General features: G+C 47.3%; 2 protein-coding genes across 2 annotated transcripts in view; one reads left to right on the forward strand and one right to left on the reverse strand.

Annotated features, from left to right (window-relative positions):
- Window positions 1-27,010, reverse strand: part of LOC134984055 (zinc finger protein 260-like) — a 112,188-nt gene that overhangs the window by 50,817 nt on the left and 34,361 nt on the right. The gene's annotated exons all lie outside the window — the stretch shown is intronic.
- The window catches only part of LOC134984061 (zinc finger protein 585A-like), a 176,099-nt gene that overhangs the window by 11,020 nt on the left and 138,069 nt on the right, over window positions 1-27,010 (forward strand). The window lies entirely within an intron of this gene.

Genomic DNA, 27,010 nt, shown 5'->3' on the forward strand with positions numbered 1-27,010 from the left:
AGCTGTGCAAACCTTGGCCACATGCACAGCTTCCATTGTCCTCTATGGACAGTGGGGAGTGGTCACTCTTCTTTGACCGTCCCATCCTGGAGGGTTGGGATCCACGCTGGTGATGATCAGTCTGGGCTGGGGGAAAGTTTTCCTGCTGAAACTTACTTCCAGGAATCTGCCCGGGACCTAGCTCACCAGCTGCTTCCTGAATTCGGGCTCCAGAGATGGGCAGCCTAGATCCTCTGTCAGGGTTTTCTGTTCACCGAGGGTGATCTCTATGGAGCTCAAGAAAACCACTCGGCTTGTTGGGAAGCTGAGCTTTTCCTCTCTCACCCATGCTACTTTTATGTTAGAGGCTAGAGAGGAAGGGATTACGTTTTTGGGGAAAAGGTCTGGAGGAATCCATCAGCCTGCACAGTAATGGATTCCCCCCTCCTGGGACACACCACCAAGTAAGTGCATTTCACTTAAAATACAACTCAAATACACTATACACACTGTTGCCTATATGTACACTGAGCCAGTGCCCTGCACAGGCTCCACATACCCAGGCACTGCAGTGCCTCACCATACTATATATATTAAATACATTTCAATACATTATTAGGTTTGTTTGTACTGTGCCCAGCGCTCAGCTGCCCTAGCTCTGCAGCCTGACTGCTAGGCCTCTCCCCAGGGGTCGGCAGGGTGCACTGAGTGGGGGGCTAGCTGTAGCAGGGGCTAACTGTTACCTGCCCCCCACCACCACCCAGTGTGGCCAAAATCTGTTGCCTCGCCGCAGCACCCAGATCTGAGGCTGCGGCGAATCCCCCTATCTGATAGCCCGGCGGCTCTGTGCCTCTGTAGCTCCCATACCTCAGTGCATATCGCTCTATGTGCCCCCCGCCGCTAAGGAGCCGGCTAGCCCGGTCCCCTGTGAGTGGCGCACCCATGGCGTCAGTGTCTGCTCCCTCCTGGAGCCCGGCAGCCCATGACGCTCGTTCTGGCCGCCGCGGCCCTGTACCTGTGCAATGTTGAGGCGCAGGGAGCCCAGCTCCTGGACCTCAGCACCTGTCTCCTCCCGCCGCAGAGGGAGCCGGCTAGCCTGGTCCCCCATCTGTGGCGCAATCTGGTCATCTGTGGCTCCTTTCTCCGGCGCATACACCGGGAGCCGGAGGTCCTGGTCTCCCAGCTGCGGCGCCTTGCAGCACTCTCTCCTCTGGCGCTGGTGTGTGTACGCGCCGGGGGTTTACCATTTCGCTGCCACTGGAGAGGATCCGGGCCGCAGCAGCGCGCCATCGATGATGATTTTTTTACATTTCAATACCTGGTGCCTAGCATCAGTGCATTTTAAAAGTGGCGCCAAGAGCCTATTGTCCTGTAAATGGCGCCGGACACTTAGTGTTAACCCCTTCAGTGCCACGGCTGCTATTAACCATGTGGCCGCCAGGGTCTCCGGCAGCAAGCACCAATTATACTCCTGCTCTCCCCCTCACATCATGTCACAGTTTCCAGCCCAGAGATCTGATCAGTCTCCTCCCCACACTATCTGGTGTATCTCATACATCAGGAGCCATCAGCCACAATTATACTCCTGCTCTCCCCCTCACATCATGTCACTGTGTGTTACCAGCCCAGAGATCTGACCAGTCTCCTCCCCACACTCTCTGGTGTATCTCATACATCAGGAGCCATCAGCCCCTATTATACTCCTGTTCTCCACTCACATCATGTCACTGTGTGTTACCAGCCCAGAGATCTGACCAGTCTCCTCCCCACTCTCTCTGGTGTATCTCATACATCAGGAGACATCAGCCCCTATTATACTCCTGCTCTCCTCCTCACATCATGTCACTGTGTGTTACCAGCCCAGAGATCTGACCAGTCTCCTCTCCACACTCTCTGGTGGATCTCATACATCAGGAGACATCAGCCCCTATTATACTCCTGCTCTCCTCCTCACATCATGTCACTGTGTGTTACCAGCCCAGAGATCTGACCAGTCTCCTCTCCACACTCTCTGGTGTATCTCATACATCAGGAGCCATCAGCCCCTATTATACTCCTGCTCCTCCCTCACATCATGTCACTGTGTGTTACCAGACCAGAGATCTGACCATTCTCCTCCCCACACTCTCTGGTGTATCTCATACATCAGGAGCCATCAGCCCCTATTATACTCCTGCTCTCCCCTCACATCATGTCACTGTGTGTTACCAGCCCAGAGATCTGACCAGTCTCCTCCCCACACTCTCTGGTGTATCTCATACATCAGGAGTCATCAGCCCCTATTATACTCCTGCTCTCCTCCTCACATCATGTCACTGTGTGTTACCAGCCCAGAGATCTGACCAGTCTCCTCCCCACACTCTCTGGTGTATCTCATACATCAGGAGCCATCAGCCCCTATTATACTCCTGCTCCTCCCTCACATCATGTCACTGTGTGTTACCAGACCAGAGATCTGACCAGTCTCCTCCCCACACTCTCTGGTGTATCTCATACATCAGGAGCCATCAGCCCCTATTATACTCCTGCTCTCCCCTCACATCATGTCACTGTGTGTTACCAGCCCAGAGATCTGACCAGTCTCCTCTCCACACTCTCTGGTGGATCTCATACATCAGGAGACATCAGCCCCTATTATACTCCTGCTCTCCTCCTCACATCATGTCACTGTGTGTTACCAGCCCAGAGATCTGACCAGTCTCCTCTCCACACTCTCTGGTGTATCTCATACATCAGGAGCCATCAGCCCCTATTATACTCCTGCTCCTCCCTCACATCATGTCACTGTGTGTTACCAGACCAGAGATCTGACCAGTCTCCTCCCCACACTCTCTGGTGTATCTCATACATCAGGAGCCATCAGCCCCTATTATACTCCTGCTCTCCCCTCACATCATGTCACTGTGTGTTACCAGCCCAGAGATCTGACCAGTCTCCTCCCCACACTCTCTGGTGTATCTCATACATCAGGAGTCATCAGCCCCTATTATACTCCTGCTCTCCTCCTCACATCATGTCACTGTGTGTTACCAGCCCAGAGATCTGACCAGTCTCCTCCCCACACTCTCTGGTGTATCTCATACATCAGGAGCCATCAACCCCTATTATACTCCTGCTCTCCCCTTCACATCATGTCACTGTGTGTTACCAGCCCAGAGACCTGACCAGTCTCCTCCCCACACTCTCTGGTGTATCTCATACATCAGGAGCCATCAGCCCCTATTATACTCCTGCTCTCCCCTCACATCATGTCACTGTGTGTTACCAGCCCAGAGATCTGACCAGTCTCCTCTCCACACTCTCTGGTGGATCTCATACATCAGGAGCCATCAGCCCCTATTATACTCCTGCTCTCCCCTCACATCATGTCACTGTGTGTTACCAGCCCAGAGATATGACCAGTCTCCTCCTCACACTCTCTGGTGTATCTCATACATCAGGAGACATCAGCCCCTATTATACTCCTGCTCTCCCCCTCACATCATGTCACTTTCACCAGCAGCCATACTGTGTGCTAGCAGTACCTCAGCCTATGGTATTAGATGCCCTGAGTGTCTCTATTAGCACACGCCGGTCTATACATAAACCATATAGACCGGCGTGTGCTAATAGATATATTAATATATCTATAATATATAAGCCAGTTTAGTAAAATGTGCCCTCCGGAGAGGATGCCACTCTGGAGCTCCAGAGGATTTTTTCTTCAGTTTATTTTAAACTTTGTTATTGTCGGTATACTGTTGCCCATACAGCATAACCGTAGACCTGCACGGGGGGGGGGGGGGGGGGGTTATCGGTCTCTTCAGGCATCAGAGCCGCTTCCCCGCTGCAGGATCACCGTTGTTGGTACCGCAGGGCACTGCACCTTACCAAACGCAATCACAGCAAGCCGCACACACCTAGCAATGCCGGGAGGTGAGACGAGTGGTGAGTACAAACCAGAGGACCCCCAAGGGGTCCTCCCGGCTCTTGGTGCGGCACGATTACAGGGGACGCTCCACGGAGGAATCCGCTATAATTCCCTGTGTAGACTGGCAGCGGTGGTAGAAACAGGCATTCATGTTACGTTTTACACCTGTTAGGAGACCATTGCCAGTATAAATATATGCTTATCTCTGGCGCCATTATAGGGGGCGGAGCTACCTAAAGCGGGTGCAGCGGCGTTTTGGCGCCTTCCTCTGCTTGCAGCTGCAGCAGCAAGGACAGACGGGTCTTCCAGACACTCGGGACACACAGGAAACTGGTACAGGGGTGTAAATATGGGGGAGAGCCGCTATTATACACACTATAGTGTCCTAAAAAGGACAAGACTCCGGTGTTATACTGAGTCTGACAGGTTTGGGTGTGCTGTTCTTCTCTCTCTGTGTCTCCTTCTCACATACAGTAAGGGCAGGCTTGCTATATATACACGTGTGTGTACTGTAAACATGGTAAAACACCAATTATGCAGTGTATGTCACACCAGATTCTCCCTCTGCGGATGGTTCCCTCTCATGTGAACAATGCAGCCAATCCTTCCAAGTTAGTGAGGAGGCTGGGGAAGGGGGGGAGGGTCAGGAGCATCCTGGCTCAGTGCCATAAAAACCATGATGGCAGCCATGTCATCCCAGCTCACTGCTAATAATCAAAAGACACAACAACTGCAGCAGGCTGTAGCAGACCTAGCTGGAAGGGCAGATGATAAACAGCCCCCCCTCCCTAGTTCAGGGCCACATAAGCGTGGGCTGCCTGATTTACCGAGGTACAGGAGGAATTGAATCCTATTACAGAGGATTAACCACCTGCACAGAGTATCAAGCCCCTCATACTTGCTATCAGGGATGTGATAAAAGTCCCTTTGGAAGACGCTGCAGTACAGCAGTCGTTTTTCTTAGTACAGAAAAAAAAGTGTCCCTTTCCCTGATTCCAATGCTGGGTACACACTGGCAGATATATTGGCCAATCAGTTGGTTGTCCAATATATCTTTTGCTGATCTGCAGGTGTGTACAAGCAATATGTCTGTGAAAGACACAGCAGCTGCAATATATCTGCAGATATATTAGTGCATCTTTCAGTGTGTATGAACAATCCCCATCTGCATATATAGTTGCAGATCGATTGGACAGCAGATATATCTGCCAGTGTGTACCCAGCTTAAGGAACTAGATGACATGTTTTAGTTAACCTGGAAAAATCCTGATAAAAAAAATACCAGGTGACAAATCGGTTTCTGCACACTTTCCCATTTACTCCAGAAGGCAGGAAACACTGGGGAGAGACCCGGCAGTAGACGTATCAGTCTCTCGCCTATCAAAGAAAGTGCTATTACCAGTCCCTGGCTCCTCTGCATTAAAGGACCCTGGGGATAGGAAAATAGAGACTACATTAAAGTCTATTTACACAGCGGCTGGTTTATCACAAAGACCTGTGATAGCGGGTTGCCGGATGACACATGCCATGCCATTCATACATGGGCGGCCCAAATTCAAGAAAGCCTTGTGGGAGATACGTCCCTGGTGACTCCTATAAAGCACATTCAGGACACTGCACGCCTCCTGAGTGACTCTCTCAAGGGGAAAGGCGCTATTAACGCTAGGTCTACTGCTATGGCAGTGTCGGTGCGCAGAACTTTGTGGCTGCGTCAGTGGATAGCGGTCGCAGATTCCAAGCGCAGAGTGTGGAGTATCTTCCTTCCTCAGGGGAGTGGCTATTCGGGGTTGAGTTGGATACATGGATTTCAAAGGTTACTGCAGGTAAATCCACGTTTCTCCCCTCTGGGGCCCAGCTGGCTAGGCGTTCCTACCCAAGGAGGTCTACCCAGTCCTTCCGGACTACCAGGTTCAGATTAAGAGCCAGAGGCACCTGAAATGCGGCGAGAGGCACCAGAGACAAGATAAGAAAACCGCCACCACAGGTTCTCGGGAACAAAGCACCAGTTCAGCTTCCACTAGGGCCTTGGCAAGATGGTGCCTCCCCACCCTGAGGGAATCTCAAGGTGGTATCTCGGCTGCGTGGTCACGATCGGTGTAGATTGGCAATCGAGCTTGGGCTGGGAGGACAGCTGACTGTGTAGGAAGTAGACGAGGAGGTTGAATGTAGTTCTTCCTCATGAGATGGAGGACTAGTAGGTGTTAGAGTTGGCTGGAGGGCATAAAAAGAATGAGAACTCTGTAGATGGATAACTGTTTTTAATGAAGAAACAACTGTACACCGATACTTGAGGAATTGAAAGACACGGAATAATGAACTGAAGTCTGTGATTAAACGAGGTGAAGAATGGAGCTGAAGATCACCGGTATTTGAGGAACTGAAAGACTGTGGTTTGTGGTTGGTAGACAAGGCTGAAGGAGACTGGGTTTTTCAAGAACTGAAAGTCTGGCTTGTGACTGGTAGACGAGGCTGAGAAACTGACTTTGAAGAAATGAAGACTGTGGCTTGGGCTTGCGAGACGCTCGCAGGAACCACTGTTTACCACCAGAAGCCCCTTAACGACCGGGATCCCCGTGAGCGCCTCCATGAGTGGCGACGGGATAAGTGACAGGACTGCAGCAGTGATAGGTCATGGACAGATAATAGCAACCGAAACTGGGGAACCAGGAGCAGCCTGGGAGCATAGAGCTGGAGCACCTTTCACAGGAAAGTAACTTGAAGCACTGGCATTCTCTCTCCCTGAGCCAGCCTCCCTTTTATAAGGGAAGACTACACTGGATTGGCTGGATACAGAGTGTGGATTTCATTGGCAGATCTCAGGTCTCCAACATGGCCACCCCCAGCACTGGGGACATTCTCAGCTGCAGCACTTTAGCTAACCCAGCTCCGGCCCCGACTTCCTGAGACTGAGTCACCGATACAGGGCTCTGCTGCAGCAACTACCCACCGCAGCACCCGGCCCCCGACCTCCGGAAGCCACACATGCGCCCAAGGACCCACTGAAAGCAGCTCCCCGCCGCCGCAGCTAAAGTAAGCCCAGTCCCAAGTCATTGTTCCAGTGCCACTACAACAACAGGGAAAGGGTTACTACTCCATCCTGTTTGTGGTACCAAAACCAGACGGTTCTGTAAAACCCATTTTGAAACTAAAATCCTTGAATCCTTTAAGGAAAGGTTTTCAAGTTCAAGATGGAATCCTTGTGAGCAGTGATTGCGGGTCTGGAAGAACGGGAGTTCATGGTCTTGCTGGATATAAAGGATGATCATCTCCATATCCCGATTTGGCCACCCCATCAGGCCTACCTGCGGTTTTTTCCTAAAATCCTTTTTCATTAAGGTTTTTTAAATATTTTATTCATCATATATTGTTACTCCATATAGATGTTATATTGATTTTATTAAGTATTAAATATGTTGTTTGATATACTTATCTCATCTATGACCCACTAGCGCTATTTATTTTTATTACCTAACTGCGGTTTGCCCTGCTGAACGATCCCAACCAGTTCCAGGCGCTACCCTTCGGCCTGGCCACAGCTCCAAGGGTCTTCACAAAGGTGATGGCAGAGATAATGTTCCAGCTCCGAGTCCAGGGGATCAATATTGTCCCTTACCTAGGCGAGCTCTTGATAAAGGTGAGATCCAGGGAGTTTCTATTGCTCAATATAGGCCGCACTATTCAGCTTCTGTCACATCATAGGTGGATCCTCAATTTACAGAAGTCCCTACTTCTGAGGAACATTCCCAGGAACAGGAGCCTACTCAGTGGCTGTTTCTGGATACAGTGGCTCAGAGAGTGTTCCTCCCAGAGGACAAGGCAAGGACGCTCCAGGATGTGGTCCGAGTGGTTTTACGACCAGGCGCTCTAGTACAGAAGGTTCCATGCCAGAACATTTCAATTGGATCTCCTGAGGTAGTGGTCTGTTTCACATCTTCAGATGCACCGGATCATACATTACCGTTCAAAAGTTTGTGGTCACTTAGAAATTTCCTTTTTTTTTTTTTTTTTTACTTTTTTTTTTTTTTTTTACTTTACATTTTATTTTTTTGAAGGAAAAGCACTGTTTTTTTCAATGAAGGTAACATTAAATTTAATCAGAAATACTCTATACATTGTTAATGTGGTAAATGACTATATTAGCTGCAAACGTCTGGTTTTTAATGGAATATCTACAGAGTTGTATAGAGGCCCATTTCCAGCAACCATCTCTCCAGTGTTCTAATGGTACATTGTGTTTTCTAATCGCGGTAGAAGACTAATGGATGTTTAGAAAATCCTTTAAAACCCTTGTGCAATCATGTTAGCACAGCTGAAAACGGGTTTGCTCGTTAGAGAAGCTATAACACTGGCCTTCATTTAAGCTAGTTGAGTATCTGGAACATCACATTTGTGGGTTTGATAATACTCTCAAAATAGCAAGAAAAAGACAACTTTCATGTGAAACTCGACAGTCTATTATTGTTCTTAGAAATGAAGACTACTTCTATGCAAGAAATTGCCAAGAAACTGAACATTTCCTACAACGGTCTGTACTACTCCCTTCTGTTAGGTTCCTGGTGCTCAGAACAAGGGAGATATTGCGTAGTGAGTCCTGAGCACCAGAACGTGACGTTGAAATAAGGTGTGGTGTGGAAATAGCCCCTAGCACCCTACATCCGTTGTTTTACCCGTGTGGTCAGTTCACACCTGAGTGACTATGGTTTCTTGGGCCCACGGCAGCCGCGTTTGAAGGGCGGATTATGTCTGCCCAACTCCGATGCCCCCAGGTCTTAGTGTGAGACAAGGCGTGAACCGACACAGGATAATAACAAGGGGACCTCTAACTAAAACAACAGAAAGCTAGGGGCTACTAACTACCCTAAAACTAAATATATGTGCGGCACGCCGCCAAAGGAAAAGAACAACAAAGGAAATGTTCTCCACACGACGACACAATACTTTTGCGTACTGGCGGTGACAGCATAAGCAGAACCCTCTGCAAAACACCAGTAACTAAATTTCTCTGACGTCCTAAGTGGATGCTGGGAACTCTGTAAGGACCATGGGGAATAGCGGCTCTGCAGGAGACTGGGCACAAAAGTAAAGCTTTAGAACTAGCTGGTGTGCACTGGCTCCTCCCCCTATGACCCTCCTCCAAGCCTCAGTTAGATTTTTGTGCCCGAACGAGAAGGGTGCACACTAGGTGGCTCTCCTGAGCTGCTTAGTGAAAAGTTTAGTTTTTAGGTTTTTTATTTTCAGTGAGACCTGCTGGCAACAGGCTCACTGCATCGAGGGACTAAGGGGAGAAGAAGCGAACTCACCTGCGTGCAGAGTGGATTGGGCTTCTTAGGCTACTGGACACCATTAGCTCCAGAGGGATCGAACACAGGCCCAGCCATGGAGTCCGGTCCCAGAGCCGCGCCGCCGGCCCCCTTACAGAGCCAGAAGCAAGAAGAGGTCCGGAAAATCGGCGGCAGAAGACATCCTGTCTTCACCAAGGTAGCGCACAGCACTGCAGCTGTGCGCCATTGCTCCTCAGCACACTTCGGTCACTGAGGGTGCAGGGCGCTAGGGGGGGGGCGCCCTGAGCAGCAATAAAAACACCTTGGCTGGCGAAAATACATCACATATAGCCCCCAGGGCTATATGGATGAATTTTAACCCCTGCCAGATTCCTCATAAAAGCGGGAGAAAAGGCAGCCGAGAAGGGGGCGGAGCCTATCTCCTCAGCACACAGGCGCCATTTTCCCTCACAGCTCCGCTGGAAGGACGTCTCCCTGACTCTCCCCTGCAGTCCTGCACTACAGAAACAGGGTAAAAAAGAGAGGGGGGCACTAATTGGCGATATTTGAACATATAGCAGCTATATAAGGGAAAAACACTTATATAAGGTTATCACTGTATATTAATATAGCGCTCTGGTGTGTGCTGGCATACTCTCCCTCTGTCTCCCCAAAGGGCTAGTGGGGTCCTGTCCTCTGTCAGAGCATTCCCTGTGTGTGTGCTGTGTGTCGGTACGGTGTGTCGACATGTATGAGGAGGAAAATGATGTGGAGGCGGGGCAATTGCCTATAATAGAGATGTCACCTCCTAGAGAGTCGACACCTGAGTGGATGAGATGCTGGAAGGAATTACGTGACAGTGTCAGTTCTTTACAAAAGACAGTTGACGACATGAGACAGCCGGCTACTCAGCTTGTGCCTGTCCAGGCGTCTCAAAAGCCATCAGGGGCTCTAAAACGCCCATTACCTCAGATGGTAGATACAGACGTCGACACGGATACTGACTCCAGTGTCGACGGTGAAGAGACGAATGTGACTTCCAGTAGGGCCACACGTTATGATTGAGGCAATGAAAAATGTTTTACATATTTCTGATAATACCACTAAAAGGGGTATTATGTTCGGTGAGAAAAAACTACCTATAGTTTTTCCCGAATCTGAGGAATTAAATGAAGTGTGTGATGAAGCGTGGGTTTCCCCCGATAAAAAACGGATAATTTCTAAAAAATTATTGGCATCATATCCTTTCCCGCCAGAGGTTAGGGTACGTTGGGAAACACCCCCTAGGGTGGATAAAGCGCTCACACGCTTATCAAAACAGGTGGCTCTACCCTCTCCTGAGACGGCCGCCCTTAAGGATCCTGCTGATAGAAAGCAGGAGGGTATCCTAAAATGTATTTACACACATACGGGTGTTATACTGCGACCAGCGATTGCCTCAGCCTGGATGTGCAGTGCTGGGGTAGCGTGGTCGGATTCCCTGACTGAAAATATTGACACCCTAGACAGGGACAGTATTTTACCGACTATAGAATATTTAAAAGATGCATTTCTATATATGCGTGATGCACAGCGGGATATTTGCCGACTGGCATCAAGAATTAGTGCGCTGTCCATTTCTGCCAGAAGAGGGTTATGGACACGACAGTGGTCAGGTGATGCAGATTCCAAACGACATATGGAAGTGCTGCCTTATAAAGGGGAGGAGTTATTTGGGGTAGGTCTTTCAGACTCTGTGGCAACGGCTGGAAAATCCAAATTTTTACCCCAGGTCGCCCCTCAAAATAAGAAGACGCCGTATTATCAGGCGCAGTCCTTTCGTTCCAATAAAGGAAAGCGAGCGAAAGGCTCCTCATTTCTGCCCCGGGGCATAGGGAGGGGAAAAAGACTGCAGCAAGCAGCCAGTTCCCAGGATCAGAAGCCCTCTTCCGCTTCTGTATCAATGAGAAGACCCTTTTCTCCTCTGCTTCTGGTACAAGAGGATTAGGCCTTTTAACTGCCCTGCATACATTTGTTACGGCTTGTGCGGGCGGCGTTAACCTGATGAGAACGTGTTCCATCGTCTTTGAGAATCCTGCAGCCTTTGATTGTTGCGTGCGGGAGTCCGCCATCTCATTGGAGATTTTATCTGCAAGGTTATTTTTCCATGACCTAGCCGGAGCACTGCTCTCAGGTGGAATGTCCTTGTCTAAGCAGGAATCGCACACCTCGGAGCTGCCATCCGCATGCTCATTCCGTTACATGCAAACATAAAAGGTCTTGGATGTCTTGGTTGGTGTTTTAGACATGTTGACCAAACCCCTTACCAGACCGCGTCGCAGCGCTTTCACCCTTTAAACTAGGAAGAGAAAGACTGTGATATGTGACGGAAGCAAAAGGTATTGAGTTGCCTGGCTGGAAATATCTCTATATTGTAGAGAAGAAAATATAAATAAAAAATAAATTAAAAATATTTAATTTCTTTTGTCTTTACACCAGCCGACTTGCAACCGCCTCACACCCAACTGTACGTCAGCTACGGTGTTAGAGTTGGCTTCACTTGCTTCTACGTATTTTCTGTAGGCTCTTTGTAATAGAGTTCCTTGGAAAAGACCTCATAATCCCATTATATTCTTCAGGAGATTCTCATATAACATTTCACCAGCAGGGTGCGCTGTGTTACTATTAATCTATAATAGGGGGAGGTGCACTCCATGCTTGCATGATTTTTAAGATGGCCGACAATTAAAAATTTTGGACACTTTATTTAGAAGGGGGATCTTCCACTGGTGAGCCCCCCTGCTTACACTCTATGGCCGTGTCTTCACGCGGCTGAGGAATTCTCCTCAGCTTCGTGCTCGCTGTAGCGTCTCCTCCCCGCCTCCGGCGGCTGAGGTTAAGTGCTCCACAGCGCTGTAATACAAATCTCCCGCTGGTCGTCGCGCGCCGGGACCGCTCTCACAGCTCCCGTAGCGGCGTCTTTCTCTGCTGGCAGGGAAGACTTAAAGTGCGCTATCTACTGTGCGCTCCCCGCTGGCCTCCCCCACACGCGACTGAAGGATCTCAACCGCGCGGCACTATGTTTTAGACGGCATGCACCGGGAACGCTCTCCTCCTCCTCTCCCCGGGCCCCGTAGCGGCACCTGCTGACAGGGGATCCCGCCCCACACTGACCGCTGTCCGGCGCGCCTGCAATAAAACAACCAGTACTCACAGTTGTATGTTGAGAGAGATGCAGACCCCTTTAGAAGGAATCCTTGTCTCTCAATCCTGAACCTTGTCCTCCTTTTATTAGGGGGACGCAGCTTTCACTTCTGGTAAAGCCTGCACCCCCTTTCATTTAGGTGGGATAGGGCATTTACCATCTTGTCTTTTAAGACCTGCACCCTCCCTTTAGTTAGGAGGGATTGGGCCAGTCATAAAGGATTAAAAATAAATAAATACATAAACAAAACTTCATGGAGCAGGAGCTCTCTTCAGTGCCTGTTACCACCTCGGCACAATTTTCTAAACTGAGGGAGGAGGGATGTGAAGGGGGAGGAACCGGCTGTGCAGGCAATGCTAATTTTAGATTGTACCACACCTCCGGTTGCAAGCTTCACACCCCTATTGTATAGGACTCCAGTGTCCCCTAGTGGATGAAAGAGAAATTTATTTTTCTTTTTTACCCTGTGCTTGCTTGGCGACACCAGGAAAGGAAGAAATCTCTGGCTCATAACATTCTTCAAAACATATAGGTCGAGCAATCAGATGCTTCTTCCGTCTCCTACCAGAGTGCCCCGGCATATAAGAAACCTTATCAGTTTCGGAATCTGAGAGCAGACCATAGATTGGTTGCATTCCCCTAGGTACCGAAACTTTAGAAGATGACAGAAAAGCACATCCTGTAGTCAAAGCAATGGGCTGAGACTCTTTCTGAACCCCACCCGGGGCAGTGACTTTCTGAACCCCACCCGGGGCAGTGACTTTCTGAACCCCACCCGGGGCAGTGACTTTCTGAACCCCACCCGGGGCAGTGGCCTTCGGGAACCCCGCTGGGGCAGTGGCCTTCGGGAACCCCGCTGGGGCAGTGGCCTTCGGGAACCCCGCTGGGGCAGTGGCCTTCGGGAACCCCGCTGGGGCAGTGGCCTTCGGGAACCCCGCTGGGGCAGTGGCCTTCGGGAACCCCGCTGGGGCAGTGGCCTTCGGGAACCCCGCTGCTGTCAGCACCTCGGATTCTTTTACTGGGACCGGGCCGTCGGTTCCAGTAAAAACTTCTCTCGGGACTATGACTTCCGGGACTTTTGCTGAAGCTATAACCTTCAGAACCTCCACTAACGCTATGCCTCTTAAGTGCTTTCCTGGGGAAGCGACCTCTAGACCCTTCTTAGGGGCTGCGTCTCTCGAGACCCCACTTGGGGATATTACTTCAAAGATCCCTTCTGGAGTTTTGCTTCTCGAGTTCCCTTCTGGAACTATATGGTTTTAGATACCCTTTCTGGGGTTGCTCTTTTCAAGTCCTTACCTGGGGTAACAGCTTCTGAGACCCCTTCTGGTATTGACACCTGAGCTATAATATTCGATGTCCCTCTATAACCTAGAGCACCCGGTACTCTGGGCACCGGTCACGGCTCCAGGACTCTGGGCACCGGTCACGGCTCCAGGACTCTGGGCACCGGTCACGGCTCCAGGACTCTGGGCACCGGTCACGGCTCCAGGACTCTGGGCACCGGTCACGGCTCCAGGACTCTGGGCACCGGTCACGGCTCCAGGACTCTGGGCACCGGGCACGGCTCCAGGACTCTGGGCACCGGGCACGGCTCCAGGACTCTGGGCACGGCTCCAGGACTCTGGGCACCGGGCACGGCTCCAGGACTCTGGGCACCGGGCACGGCTCCAGGACTCGGCACCGGGCACGACTCTGGGCACCGGGCACGGCTCCAGGACTCTGGGCACCGGGCACGGCTCCAGGACTCTGGGCATTGGGCACGGCTCCAGGACTCTGGGCATCGGGCCCGGCTCCAGGGGTTTGCAACTCTGCTTCCACAGGAAAATCAAGAGAGGAGAGGAACATTCTCCTTTGGTTCCTGAATCTATAATGGGGCTCCCTAGCCCAAAAACCCCAATTATAGGACAGAGAGCTTTTTAGTGTGGGTTGTGTGACAAGCACCTCTGCCACAGTTGACAGGAGTAGGTCATGTATCCTGACTCAACTTGGCCAGAGGGCATGACTTGTCGCCACACTTTGGCTTGCTCAACTCACAGGTCTGCAAATAGTGGCCTAAACCCCCACAATATAGGCATAAATCTAAGATTCTGCGATGCAGACGCTCCTATTCTGAGAGCCTGGGCCGCTGAAAACTTTTAAACCTTTTCTCTTTAACTAAACCTGATGATTCACTTGTCACCATACTGTGAGCAAGAGTCTCTTTATAGGATGAACTCTCAACAACTTCTGGCAAAGTAAGCAAAATTTTGGTCAGATGGTTTTGCAGTTGCCTTAAGGATTGCTGCAAAACTTCCAGCCGCTCAGGTTTCAAAGCACTGAAAGCAGAGTTCAGGACTGAGAGAGATGCTTGCAGGGCTTGCATAGTAGGCATAGGAGGATTTCAAAAAAGACAAGACTAGACACGATTGTTGTTAGACACGATTGTTGTTAGACACGACAAGACTAGACTTTTAAACTAGACAAGACTGGATTTTTAAACAGCGGACTGGATTCTGCACACTGAGTTTTAGACAGGGCTGGATTCTAGACTAGCCTGGGCCGTGGAAAACTTTTAAACCTTTTCTCTTTAATTAAACCTGAGGATTCACTTGTCACCATACTGTGAGCAAGAGTCTCTTTATAGGATGAACTCTCAACAACTTCTGGCAAAATAAGCAAAAATTTGGTCAGAAGGTTTGCAGTTGCCTTAAGGATTGCTGCAAAACTTCCAGCCACTCAGGTTTCAAAGCACTGAAAGCAGAGTTCAGGGCTGAGAGATGCTTGCAGGGCTTGCATAGGAGGATTTCAAACTAGACAAGACAAGATTGTAAGACAAGATTAGACTGGACTTTTAAACAAGACAAGACTGGGCTGGATTTTTAAACACCGGACTGGATTCTGCACACTGAGTTTTAGACAGGACTGGATTCTAAACACCGGACTGGATTCTGCACAGAGTTTTAGACAGGACTGGATTCTAAACACCGGACTGGATTCTGCACAGAGTTTTAGACAGGACTGGATTCTAAACACCGGACTGGATTCTGCACACTGAGTTTTAGACAGGACTGGATTTTTGACAAGACTGGATTCTAGACTAGACACTGGACTGGGCCAAAAAAAGTTTTGTTTTTTTTTCTTTTTTGTGGTATGGCTGGTGATAATGTTAGGTTCCTGGTGCTCAGAACAAGGGAGATGTTGCGTAGTGAGTCCTGAGCACCAGAACGTGACGTTGAAATAAGGTGTGGTGTGGAAATAGCCACTAGCACCCTACCTCCGTTGTTTTACCCTTGTGGTCAGTTCACGCCTGAGTAACTATGGGTTCTTGGGCCCATGGCAGCCGCATTTGAAGGGCGAATTATGTCTGCCCAACTCCGATGCCCCCAGGTCTTGGTGTGAAACAAGGCGTGAATAGAGACAGGATAATAAAAAGCGGACCTCTAACTAAAACAGAAAGCTAGGGGCTACTAACTACCCTAAAACTAAATATATGTGCGGCACGCCGCCAAAGGAAAAGAACAACAAAGGAAATGTTGTCCACACGACGACACAATACTTTTGCATACCGGCGGTGACAGCATAAGCAGAACCCTCTGCAAAACACCAGTAACTAAATATAACTAAAGAATACTGCGGCCTAGGCCGACGGATGCAGCAAAGCCGCTACTCACGGAACCGGTACAAATACTGGCAAACGGACAGGAACCCCCAATGTAGCCGACACAGACTCTCAGAACTGGAGAACAGGCAGAGTCCCAAACGACAGACTGGTGGACAACAAGAAGCCAGATATTCGACCAGGCACAGACAAAGCCACAGGACTTCTGGACAGGAATGCTTCATGGCAGGACACGGAATCAGACACAGGAACTGACACTCAGGAACTGACACTGGAAGCAGCTAGACAGACACTGCTAGACAGGAGCTCAGGAACTGGCAGGGACTAGCTCAGAACTCTGGAACCCTGGAAATATCACCAGCGTCTGTGAATTGCACTGAGCCAAAATATAACAGAGTCTTAATTAATTATGTCGTGCAGCTGCCCTGCTGCACAACTGAGAGGTGCAATCAACAGACAGGTGAGGCTGAACACATGGGAACGAGCTGCAATTACACAGACTCACCACTGGCAGCAAACAAGAATCTTCTTAAACCAGAGCAACGGGAAATCCTGGCCTGCAAGACAACTATAAACATAAAATACGGTAAACAGGAATGAACCACTACCTGTGGTTCATAACCCCTTCAGAGAACAGCACAAACAGGCTCTAACCAGAGCAGAAGGAGAAGTGGGAGGCCCTGGTGCACAACTGAGCAAGAAGACAAGTACATTAGAGTCTCTAGTTTGAGAAATAGATGCCTCACAGGTCCTCAACTGGCAGCTTCATTAAATGGTACCCGCAAAACGCCAGTGTCAACGTCTACAGTGAAGAGGCGACTCCGGGATGCTGGCCGCCTAGGCAGAGTGGCAAAGAAAACGCCAATAAAAGGAAAAGATTCATATGGGCCAAATAACACAGACATTGGACAGAGGATGATTGGAGAAAAGTGTTATGGACAGATGAATCGAAGTTTGAGGTGTTTGGATCACACAGAAGAACATTTGTGAGACTCGGAACAAGTGAAAAGATGCTGGAAGAGTGCCTGACGTCATCTGTCAAGCATGGTGGAGGTAATGTGATGGTCTGGAGCTGCTTTGGTGCTGGTAAAGTGGGAGATTTGTACAAGGTAAAAGGGATTTCCTCCTACAACAGGACAATGACCCAAAGCACACCTCCAAATTATACAAGACCTATTTATGGAAGAAGCCGGCAACTGGTATTCTGTCTGTAACGGAGTGGCCAGCGCAGTCACCAGATCTCAACCCCACTGAGCTGTTGTGGGAGCAGCTTGAGCGTATGGTACGCAAGAAGTGCCCATCAAGCCAATCCAACTTGTGGGAGGAGCTTCAGGAAGCGTGGGGTGATATTTCTTCAGATACCTCAACAAATGAACAGCTAGAATGCCAAAGGTCTGCAATGCTGTAATTGCTGCAGAGGGAGCATTCTTTGACGAACGCAAAGTCTGAAGGAGAAAATTATTATTTCAAATAAAAATCATTATTTCTAACCTTGGCAATGTCCTGATTATATGTTCTATTCATTGTGCAACTCATTTGATAAATAGCTGAGTTTTCATGGAAAACACGAAATTGTCTTGGTGGCCCCAAACTTTTGAACGGTGGTGTATACTGGCGCTAGGTGACATCTTTAAAATGTATGGACCTCTCCGGCTACCGCGGCAGTGAGGGAACCCCCCCCCCGGTGTGCTGGGGAAGAGCGGAACCACTGCAGCCAGGAGATCAGCTCCTGTGGCAGCGCTGTGTGTGCCGTTGTGAGCGGAGCACTACAGAGGTGGCAAGCCGCGGCAGCCGGTACGAGCGCCCCAAGCTGCAGGATCGTGCGCCACTCACGGGGGATCGTAGGGCGCTGGGGTCTGGGAGCTATGCTCCCGGCACCTCAGCACTCCAGGGAGTGATCGCGATGATCCCAAAAAAAAGTGGGTCCCAGGGACCCCTCACTTTTCAAAATTGGGTCCTACCTGTGCTTTTCTGGGTTCCATCGGAATTAAGGTTCTTATTAATGATTTAAATATAAAAACTCAGCCTTGATTTGGACACTACAAAAGTGCTGCGAGGGGGGAGGGAGGGGGATGTGGGGGGGGGGGGGTGACAGTGCTGCTGGGCTGTGTAGCTATACCGGACACTCTGCACCAGAGATGGAACTAGACAATTTGTCAGAAAGTGCATTGGTGCTCCCCCTCCCATATTGTAAAGCAAAGTCGGTGTGCGCCCATCAAAAATGTAGGGGCATCGCTTTGTGGAGAAGGGGCGTGGCCACATCATAGTACCAATTCACATTGCACCACTGCGTTCCAACGGCGGGGGACCCAGACAGGCAGGGTGGTGGATACGATCATCGGGGGGAGGGGGTGGGGGGGGGCGGTGGTGGAGATCACAGGTGCGGCAGGTAAGCACCAGTAGGTGTGCTTAAATAGAGCACACAAGTGAGCTTGGTTTTGGCACTTTATACAGGCATTTTTTGCACAAGGCACTATGGCACTTTTGATGACTGTTCCCCTGATGATGGATTAAGTCCGAAAACAGCTGTTCGGGAGGTCTATTGTGTTTCCCTGTGCTTGCTAACGATGAGTATATGCTGAGCCATGTATCTTTATTCACACATATGGAGTAAATACTGCATTTTGACTAGACTACAGTGTGCTGGTCCTGTCTATACTAGTGACTTTGTTGCGGGATGGACATGTGATGCTATATATATATATATATATATATATATATATATATATATATAGTAAATAAATGAGTCTGCGGCACTCAAGGTCTTATCAAAAAGCTGATTGTTATTGAAACATCAAACATCCCTGTTTTGATGTTTCAATAACAATCAGCTTTTTGATAAGACCTTGAGTGCCGCAGACTCCTTTATTTACTATTGATTTCCACACTGGAGGCACCGGGGCTAAATCTGGACTACAAACAGAGTGCCGGGCTTATCTTTCAACATATATATATATATATATAGGTCCAAACGTGGAAAAAAAGGCACTCCAGAGGCACATGAAATAAGCAAACTTGTATTGAAAGTGTGACGTTTCGGGGATAACCCCTTCCTCAAGATATATGGTTATGTCTTGAGGAAGGGGTTATCCCCGAAACGTCACACTTTCAATACAAGTTTGCTTATTTCATGTGCCTCTGGAGTGCCTTTTTTTCCACGTTTGGACCTATATGCATTTATTTGGACTACGGCACCGGGGCAAGCTGCTTAATAGACGAGTGAGTGCCGGCTGATTTGTACCTCTATATATATCTATCTATATATCTATCTATCTATATATCTATCTATATATCTATCTATCTATCTATTCATCTATCTATCTATTCATCTATCTATCTATTCATCTATCTATTCATCTATCTATCTATCTCATCTATCTATCTCATCTATCTATCTATCTCATCTATCTATCTATCTATCTCATCTATCTCATCTATCTATCTATCTCATCTATCTATCTCATCTATCTATCTATCCCATCTATCTAGCTCTCTATCCCATCTATCTAGCTCTCTATCCCATCTATCTAGCTCTCTATCCCATCTATCTAGCTCTCTATCCCATCTATCTAGCTCTCTATCCCATCTATCTAGCTCTCTATCCATCTATCTAGCTATCTATCTAGCTCTCTATCCCATCTATCTAGCTCTCTATCCCATCTATCTAGTTCTCTATCTCTCTATCCCATCTATCTAGCTCTCTATCCCATCTATCTAGCTCTCTATCCCATCTATCTAGCTCTCTATCCCATCTATCTAGCTCTCTATCCCATCTATCTATCTATCTATCTATCTCTCTATCCCATCTATCTATCCCATCTATCTATCTCTCTATCCCATCTATCTATCTCTCTATCCCATCTATCTATCCCATCTATCTATCTCTCTATCCCATCTATCTATCTATCCCATCTATCTATCTCTCTATCCCATCTATCCCATCTATCTATCTATCTCTCTATCCCATCTATCTATCTAGCTCTCTATCCCATCTATCTATCTATCTATCTAGCTCTCTATCCCATCTATCTATCTATCTAGCTCTCTATCCCATCTATCTATCTATCTAGCTCTCTATCCCATCTATCTATCTATCTATCTAGCTCTCTATCCCATCTATCTATCTATCTAGCTCTCTATCCCATCTATCTATCTATCTAGCTCTCTATCCCATCTATCTATCTATCTAGCTCTCTATCCCATCTATCTATCTATCTAGCTCTCTATCCCATCTATCTATCTATCTAGCTCTCTATCCCATCTATCTATCTATCTATCTAGCTCTCTATCCCATCTATCTATCTATCTAGCTCTCTATCCCATCTATCTATCTATCTAGCTCTCTATCCCATCTATCTATCTATCTAGCTCTCTATCCCATCTATCTATCTATCTAGCTCTCTATCCCATCTATCTATCTATCTATCTAGCTCTCTATCCCATCTATCTATCTATCTAGCTCTCTATCCCATCTATCTATCTATCTAGCTCTCTATCCCATCTATCTATCTATCTAGCTCTCTATCCCATCTATCTATCTATCTAGCTCTCTATCCCATCTATCTATCTATCTATCTAGCTCTCTATCCCATCTATCTATCTATCTAGCTCTCTATCCCATCTATCTATCTATCTAGCTCTCTATCCCATCTATCTATCTATCTAGCTCTCTATCCCATCTATCTATCTATCTAGCTCTCTATCCCATCTATCTATCTAGCTCTCTATCCCATCTATCTATCTAGCTCTCTATCCCATCTATCTATCTATCTAGCTCTCTATCCCATCTATCTATCTATCTAGCTCTCTATCCCATCTATCTATCTATCTATCTAGCTCTCTATCCCATCTATCTATCTATCTATCTCTCTATCCCATCTATCTATCTAGCTCTCTATCCCATCTATCTATCTATCTAGCTCTCTATCCCATCTATCTATCTATCTAGCTCTCTATCCCATCTATCTATCTATCTAGCTCTCTATCCCATCTATCTATCTAGCTCTCTATCCCATCTATCTATCTATCTATCTATCTAGCTCTCTATCCCATCTATCTATCTATCTAGCTCTCTATCCCATCTATCTATCTATCTAGCTCTCTATCCCATCTATCTATCTATCTAGCTCTCTATCCCATCTATCTATCTATCTAGCTCTCTATCCCATCTATCTATCTATCTAGCTCTCTATCCCATCTATCTATCTATCTAGCTCTCTATCCCATCTATCTATCTATCTAGCTCTCTATCCCATCTATCTATCTATCTAGCTCTCTATCCCATCTATCTATCTATCTAGCTCTCTATCCCATCTATCTATCTATCTAGCTCTCTATCCCATCTATCTATCTATCTAGCTCTCTATCCCATCTATCTATCTATCTAGCTCTCTATCCCATCTATCTATCTATCTAGCTCTCTATCCCATCTATCTATCTATCTAGCTCTCTATCCCATCTATCTATCTATCTAGCTCTCTATCCCATCTATCTATCTATCTAGCTCTCTATCCCATCTATCTATCTATCTAGCTCTCTATCCCATCTATCTATCTATCTAGCTCTCTATCCCATCTATCTATCTATCTAGCTCTCTATCCCATCTATCTATCTATCAAGCTCTCTATCCCATCTATCTATCTATCTAGCTCTCTATCCCATCTATCTATCTATCTAGCTCTCTATCCCATCTATCTATCTATCTAGCTCTCTATCCCATCTATCTATCTATCTATCTAGCTCTCTATCCCATCTATCTATCTATCTATCTAGCTCTCTATCCCATCTATCTATCTATCTATCTATCTATCTATCTAGCTCTCTATCCCATCTATCTATCTATCTATCTATCTATCTAGCTCTCTATCCCATCTATCTATCTATCTATCTAGCTCTCTATCCCATCTATCTATCTATCTATCTAGCTCTCTATCCCATCTATCTATCTATCTATCTAGCTCTCTATCCCATCTATCTATCTATCTATCTAGCTCTCTGTCCCATCTATCTATCTATCTATCTAGCTCTCTGTCCCATCTATCTATCTATCTATCTAGCTCTCTGTCCCATCTATCTATCTATCTATCTAGCTCTCTGTCCCATCTATCTATCTATCTATCTAGCTCTCTGTCCCATCTATCTATCTATCTATCTAGCTCTCTGTCCCATCTATCTATCTATCTATCTAGCTCTCTGTCCCATCTATCTATCTATCTATCTAGCTCTCTGTCCCATCTATCTATCTATCTATCTAGCTCTCTGTCCCATCTATCTATCTATCTATCTAGCTCTCTGTCCCATCTATCTATCTATCTATCTATCTAGCTCTCTGTCCCATCTATCTATCTATCTATCTAGCTCTCTGTCCCATCTATCTATCTATCTATCTAGCTCTCTGTCCCATCTATCTATCTATCTATCTATCTAGCTCTCTGTCCCATCTATCTATCTATCTATCTAGCTCTCTGTCCCATCTATCTATCTATCTATCTAGCTCTCTGTCCCATCTATCTATCTATCTATCTAGCTCTCTGTCCCATCTATCTATCTATCTATCTAGCTCTCTGTCCCATCTATCTATCTATCTATCTAGCTCTCTGTCCCATCTATCTATCTATCTATCTAGCTCTCTGTCCCATCTATCTATCTATCTATCTAGCTCTCTGTCCCATCTATCTATCTATCTATCTAGCTCTCTGTCCCATCTATCTATCTATCTATCTAGCTCTCTGTCCCATCTATCTATCTATCTATCTAGCTCTCTGTCCCATCTATCTATCTATCTATCTAGCTCTCTGTCCCATCTATCTATCTATCTATCTAGCTCTCTGTCCCATCTATCTATCTATCTATCTAGCTCTCTGTCCCATCTATCTATCTATCTATCTAGCTCTCTGTCCCATCTATCTATCTATCTAGCTCTCTGTCCCATCTATCTATCTATCTATCTAGCTCTCTGTCCCATCTATCTATCTATCTATCTAGCTCTCTGTCCCATCTATCTATCTATCTATCTAGCTCTCTGTCCCATCTATCTATCTATCTATCTAGCTCTCTGTCCCATCTATCTATCTATCTATCTATCTAGCTCTCTGTCCCATCTATCTATCTATCTATCTATCTATCTAGCTCTCTGTCCCATCTATCTATCTATCTATCTATCTAGCTCTCTGTCCCATCTATCTATCTATCTATCTAGCTCTCTGTCCCATCTATCTATCTATCTATCTATCTAGCTCTCTGTCCCATCTATCTATCTATCTATCTATCTAGCTCTCTGTCCCATCTATCTATCTATCTATCTATCTAGCTCTCTGTCCCATCTATCTATCTATCTATCTATCTAGCTCTCTGTCCCATCTATCTATCTATCTATCTAGCTCTCTGTCCCATCTATCTATCTATCTATCTAGCTCTCTGTCCCATCTATCTATCTATCTATCTAGCTCTCTGTCCCATCTATCTATCTATCTATCTAGCTCTCTGTCCCATCTATCTATCTATCTATCTATCTAGCTCTCTGTCCCATCTATCTATCTATCTATCTATCTATCTAGCTCTCTGTCCCATCTATCTATCTATCTATCTATCTAGCTCTCTGTCCCATCTATCTATCTATCTATCTATCTAGCTCTCTGTCCCATCTATCTATCTATCTATCTATCTAGCTCTCTGTCCCATCTATCTATCTATCTATCTATCTATCTAGCTCTCTGTCCCATCTATCTATCTATCTATCTAGCTCTCTGTCCCATCTATCTATCTATCTATCTATCTAGCTCTCTGTCCCATCTATCTATCTATCTATCTATCTAGCTCTCTGTCCCATCTATCTATCTATCTATCTATCTATCTAGCTCTCTGTCCCATCTATCTATCTATCTATCTAGCTCTCTGTCCCATCTATCTATCTATCTATCTATCTAGCTCTCTGTCCCATCTATCTATCTATCTATCTAGCTCTCTGTCCCATCTATCTATCTATCTATCTAGCTCTCTGTCCCATCTATCTATCTATCTATCTATCTAGCTCTCTGTCCCATCTATCTATCTATCTATCTAGCTCTCTGTCCCATCTATCTATCTATCTATCTAGCTCTCTGTCCCATCTATCTATCTAGCTCTCTGTCCCATCTATCTATCTATCTATCTAGCTCTCTGTCCCATCTATCTATCTATCTATCTATCTAGCTCTCTGTCCCATCTATCTATCTATCTATCTATCTAGCTCTCTGTCCCATCTATCTATCTATCTATCTAGCTCTCTGTCCCATCTATCTATCTATCTATCTATCTATCTAGCTCTCTGTCCCATCTATCTATCTATCTATCTAGCTCTCTGTCCCATCTATCTATCTATCTATCTATCTAGCTCTCTGTCCCATCTATCTATCTATCTATCTAGCTCTCTGTCCCATCTATCTATCTATCTATCTAGCTCTCTGTCCCATCTATCTATCTATCTATCTATCTAGCTCTCTGTCCCATCTATCTATCTATCTATCTAGCTCTCTGTCCCATCTATCTATCTATCTATCTAGCTCTCTGTCCCATCTATCTATCTAGCTCTCTGTCCCATCTATCTATCTATCTATCTAGCTCTCTGTCCCATCTATCTATCTATCTATCTATCTAGCTCTCTGTCCCATCTATCTATCTATCTATCTAGCTCTCTGTCCCATCTATCTATCTATCTATCTATCTAGCTCTCTGTCCCATCTATCTATCTATCTATCTATCTAGCTCTCTGTCCCATCTATCTATCTATCGATCTAGCTCTCTGTCCCATCTATCTATCTATCTATCGATCTAGCTCTCTGTCCCATCGATCTAGCTCTCTGTCCCATCGATCTAGCTCTCTGTCCCATCGATCTAGCTCTCTGTCCCATCGATCTAGCTCTCTGTCCCATCGATCGGCCTACAAACTGCTGCCCTCCAGCTGTTGAGAAACTACATATCCCAGCATGCCCTGACACAGCTTTAGAATTCTCTGACCGCAAAACTGTGTCAGGGCATGCTGGGATATGTAGTTTCACAGCAGCTGGAGGGCAGCAGTTTGGACATGCCTGGTGTAGGCTGTTGGATTCCCCCAGTACTTTCCCCCCAAAATGGAATGCCTTCCTCTCTAGCCTCCCACATGGAAGTATCATGGGGAGAAAGAGGAGCAGCTCAGCTTTAAAACAAGCTGAGTGGTTTTCTGGAGCTCCATAGGGATCACCGTCGGTGGGCAGGAAACCCTGACCGGGGTTCTAGGCTGCCCATCTCTGGAGCCCAATTTTAGGCTGGAGATGGTGAGCTGGGTACCCGGGCAGATTCCTGGAAGTAGTTTAGATGGGAAAACTTCCCCCAGCCTAGACTGAGCGTCACCAGGGCGGATACTAACCCTCCAGGATGGGACGGTCAAAGGAGAGTGACTACTCCCCACCGTCCATAGAGGACAATGGTAGCTGTGCATGTGGCCAAGGCATGCACATCACATGGATAAACAATGGTTGAGAATAGCATGGTGGACTTACCCCCTGTGGTATGTATATTAGAGTAAGATAAAAAGAGGAGGCCTATGAGCATCCAGAGGTATTATACCATTTTCACTCTGCTGTAAACATCTTGCTGTATTCTTGTTGCCCCTAGCAATAGGGAAGTCTTTTTTAAGACTGGGTGAATAAACATCTGCCTCAAGACGACTGCTTCATCTTGTGATCTGCAGAGCTATACCAAACATAGTTCTGTTTTCTGGCTGTCCAGGGTGCACTCAGCGTCTCCAAGCTCTGCCTCCCGCCAGCTACCGTGCAGAGTCCTAGTCCAGCCACTAGTGATTCGTCAACACCACACAGGTGTGGTTAGCGTGTCGATGCATACAGAGCAGTACCATGGTTCCAGACTCCATGGCAACAAGGAGTCTAGTGGTAACAGTGTAGTACCCGCCCACTGCGCAGTGGGTGGTGTCAGTAGTAGGCGGTTACCGACAGTAAGTGGGAATCCCCTAATTGGCCAGATCCCCTGTGACCTAAACATCCATTCTGTGACTGGGGCGGGACGCGAGGTAGGGCGAGGGTTTTCATAGAGAACCATCCGGTCACAGAAATTGCTAGCATAGCGGTGGGATAATCCTAGGTGGCTTTTCGGTCACCTGATTGGAGAAGCCAAGTTAATAGAGGAGTAACTGCAGCGCAGGAGAAAGCACAAGATGGTGGATTTCAGCGGAATGTCTAAGGACGATCTGTAGATCGTGTATCAGGAGAAGGGTGTGGATATCCCTTTCAACGCATCCAGAAGCATCATGAGGGCGGCACTTGTGAGCTTGGAGATGTCCCTCTGGGCGGAGGTAGAGTGCTAAGGGCGTTGGCATTGAAGATGGTGGCCTACCAGTAGACATTCGTACAGAACCGGTGAGCCCCACAAGCCCCACCCTCTCTCCTAGCAGCAGCTATGTTTCATACCTAGCAGGGTCAGAGGTCCAACGTCTCCGGGGTAGGGGGTTCGACACGGATATCTTAGCAGATCGGCTACTGGAATTTGGAGAAAGAGCAACGGACCAAGAGTGCTTGATCATCACCTCACTTTCCAATACACTGCCGGGCTCCGGTGACTGTGCGCAGCCCGTTCTGCCCCCAGCAGTAGCGGAAGAGCCAGTGCTCCCACCTGAGGCAAAAGCGCCTCCAAGTCAGGTCTCCGGAGCGTGCAGGAAAGACTGGGCACACGTAGTCCCAGAATACAGCCCGTGGCTTCAGCTGCGTCACTAGGCTGCAGCAGTGAACGGTGCCCAGACTGAGCGGAGTGAGCGGCTTTAGGGCAGGAGGAGTGGGGGACTTAATAGATTGGGTCTTGGTCCCAGCGGTGGCTGAGAGCTTTTAGGTAGGGTAGATAAGAAGCCACTTAGTGAGGAGAGCTCCAGAAAGCACGTCTGGATAGTCCACGCCCCTCTTATTTATTATATATAATAACCGGGGTGACAGGTGTGGTACATCCCTGCAAAGGCAGATCCAATCTCTTTCTCATCAGACTCTGCTGTCTTCCCTGCACTCTCACTCAGATGTTCACTGCTGCCAGTAGCACACATATGAGAAGCAGAAGTA

Source organism: Pseudophryne corroboree (genome assembly GCF_028390025.1).
Source record: "Pseudophryne corroboree isolate aPseCor3 chromosome 3 unlocalized genomic scaffold, aPseCor3.hap2 SUPER_3_unloc_33, whole genome shotgun sequence".
Lineage (NCBI taxonomy): Eukaryota > Metazoa > Chordata > Amphibia > Anura > Myobatrachidae > Pseudophryne > Pseudophryne corroboree.